Source organism: Harmonia axyridis, chromosome X (assembly GCF_914767665.1).
Source record: "Harmonia axyridis chromosome X, icHarAxyr1.1, whole genome shotgun sequence".
NCBI classification, from domain to species: Eukaryota; Metazoa; Arthropoda; class Insecta; order Coleoptera; family Coccinellidae; genus Harmonia; species Harmonia axyridis.
In genome coordinates, this window is record NC_059508.1 from 31,134,166 (window position 1) to 31,136,665 (window position 2,500).

The following is a 2,500-nucleotide window of genomic DNA, read 5'->3' on the forward strand; positions in this document are numbered from 1 at the left end:
CCAATGACTCGCGCACACGCTAGACTCCTTGGTCCGTGTTTCAAGACGGGTCCTGAAAGTACCCAAAGCAATAGCGTCGCTGATCGGCGTTTCAAGAGGTCTGTCCAAGAACACCGCGGCGAACAGTCGCAAACGGACGGAATCGGCACTAGGTCCGATCGCCATCACAATTCACATACTTGCCACGGGCCGGACGCGAACTAAGTCGCGGCCTCCCGCCATCAGTAAACCGTCGAGCGAGCTGTTCGGAAACCCAGTGTCCGTAAACATCGGAAAATCCGAGCTCACGGGCTACACTCGAGACCGTAGAACAGCACCCAACGGATCGCGACGACCTACTAGGGGAGAAGTGCACGCGTCCGAAGCCGGAGATGAACCGAAGGGAACAGCCAACGCGAACGTCGCCGTTTCCACAGTCAGTAAATCCCAACAACAGGCGCGAATGAATCTCCCCATTCGACCTTTCGGGTTTCTCAGGTTTACCCCTGAACGGTTTCACGTACTCTTGAACTCTCTCTTCAAAGTTCTTTTCAACTTTCCCTCACGGTACTTGTTCGCTATCGGTCTCGTGGTTATATTTAGCCTTAGATGGAGTTTACCACCCACTTAGGGCTGCACTCTCAAGCAACCCGACTCTAAGAAGAGATCCTCTAGCAAGCCGCAGCGGTCGCTACGGGCCTGGCACCCTCTATGGGCGATGGCCCCATTCAAGATGGACTTGAACGCGCCGCGAACTCGCCAGATAATGGATCCTTCCAAACACCACATCTCCCGGCGACCGGTTACGATCGCGGGATTCAGTGCTGGGCTAATCCCTGTTCGCTCGCCGCTACTAAGGGAATCCTAGTTAGTTTCTTTTCCTCCGCTTAATAATATGCTTAAATTCAGCGGGTAGTCTCACCTGTCCTGAGGTCGTATGTTCAAATCATCGAAACGTTCCGAAACTAACCTTTGGCGGCTCATAAAATCACGTACCTTACGCGAGGGAGTTAGCCTACTCAAAGGCGTCTATTATCTCCTGCTCCGTATGGCGGATCATGCGAATCCAAGCAAAGTGCTTCGGTGTTTCGGGGGTGCGCTCATGAAAGCTCATCCGCAACGCGCGACAACTGGCACATTAAAGCGATCGGACGTCGTTCAGATTTCTCGGACACGACGATCGCATGTCTACAGTCATGGGCGCAGATCGAGCAATACCACGACACCACAATATATGCTTTCGCAATTCAAGACGGCGCGTTACGAAAACAACTCCTCATCATTCCAACACACGAGGCGTCGAAACGACAGAACGTTGATCGTCACGCGGCAAACCGTCCAACTCGCCCAAATGACCTTCGGTACAGGATCAACGTTAGACGACCTTTACGTCGTCACTTCGTCAAGCCATAACGTCTGGCCGGGCAGTCTTTGTAATGGAACCGACCCTCAGTCAGGAGTGGTCCGAGGACAGTGTCCGAGGACCGCAATGTGCGTTCGAAATGTCGATGTTCATGTGTCCTGCAGTTCGCATGTTGACGCGCAATTAGCTGCGTTCTTCATCGACCCACGAGCCAAGTGATCCACCGTTCAGGGTAATCTTTTATGTTCGATTTCTCGGTACTAGTCGCAATGGACTTTCCCTCGAAATACGAGACGCCAACTGCGAACCTCCTCGAGAATGACATTCCAATGACTGAGACGACCCACTGAAGGGTCAATACGTCAGTCGATCGGCGCAAAATCTTCGGTTCAACTAGTTTGCGTACTAATCTAGTGACAATTATCGTAAAAAATTCGGACGGAGACAAACGTCGCAGACAATCCCGAAAGAGCATAAAAACGCTAATGTAACGGGCGTCGCACAACGTCGACGTCTTCGTCCCTGGAATAGATCGTCCTACCGAAGTCCGTAGACAACGGTAACGACTGATCGATTTCGGGCGAGAATCTTTAAAACCTGCAGCCGGCTCCTCGTTCCGTGCCAAACACGAAACTTCGCCCAGCCACGAACGCGGCAATCCAAGCGCTTCGAATCCTTATTCCGAGCACATCACGAGACTTCGCCCAACTACGAACGTCAGCATAAGCAGCCGGCTCCTCGTTCCATCAAGGAACTTCGCCCAACCACAAACGCCGACATAAGCGGCCGGCTCCTCATTTCGTGAGCATCTCTAAACATGGACCTACAACGAAGGCTGCACACACGTGCGGCCGGCTCCTCGTTTCGAGGATATCACAAGACTTCGCCCAACCACGAACGTCAGCACAAGCAGCCGGCTCCTCGTTCCGTCAAGGAACTTCGCCCAACCACAAACGCCGACATAGGCGGCCGGCTCCTCATCTCGTAAACATCACGAAACTTCGCCCAACCACACGAACGCAAAGCCAGCGGCCGGCTCCTCGTTCCGTGCACATCACGAAACTTCGCCCAACCACAAAACTCTACGTGCGTTCTAGGTACCCGGATAATCGGTCTAAACGATCGCATCCATATAGGGTTCCGGTCATAATCGTCTAA

General features: G+C 53.0%; 2 non-coding genes across 2 annotated transcripts in view; both read right to left on the minus strand.

Moving 5' to 3' along the window:
• Nucleotides 1–915, minus strand: part of LOC123687836 — a 4,012-nt gene extending 3,097 nt beyond the window's left edge. The window contains exon 1 of the ribosomal RNA XR_006749543.1: nt 1–915. This exon is cut by the window's left edge and continues 3,097 nt beyond it. This is a non-coding gene — a ribosomal RNA (large subunit ribosomal RNA).
• A 507-nt stretch (nt 916–1,422) lies between these two features.
• Nucleotides 1,423–1,577, minus strand: LOC123686786. The gene has a single exon (XR_006748545.1). It is a non-coding gene; the product is annotated as a 5.8S ribosomal RNA (ribosomal RNA).
• Between the last annotated feature and the right edge of the window lie 923 nt (nt 1,578–2,500).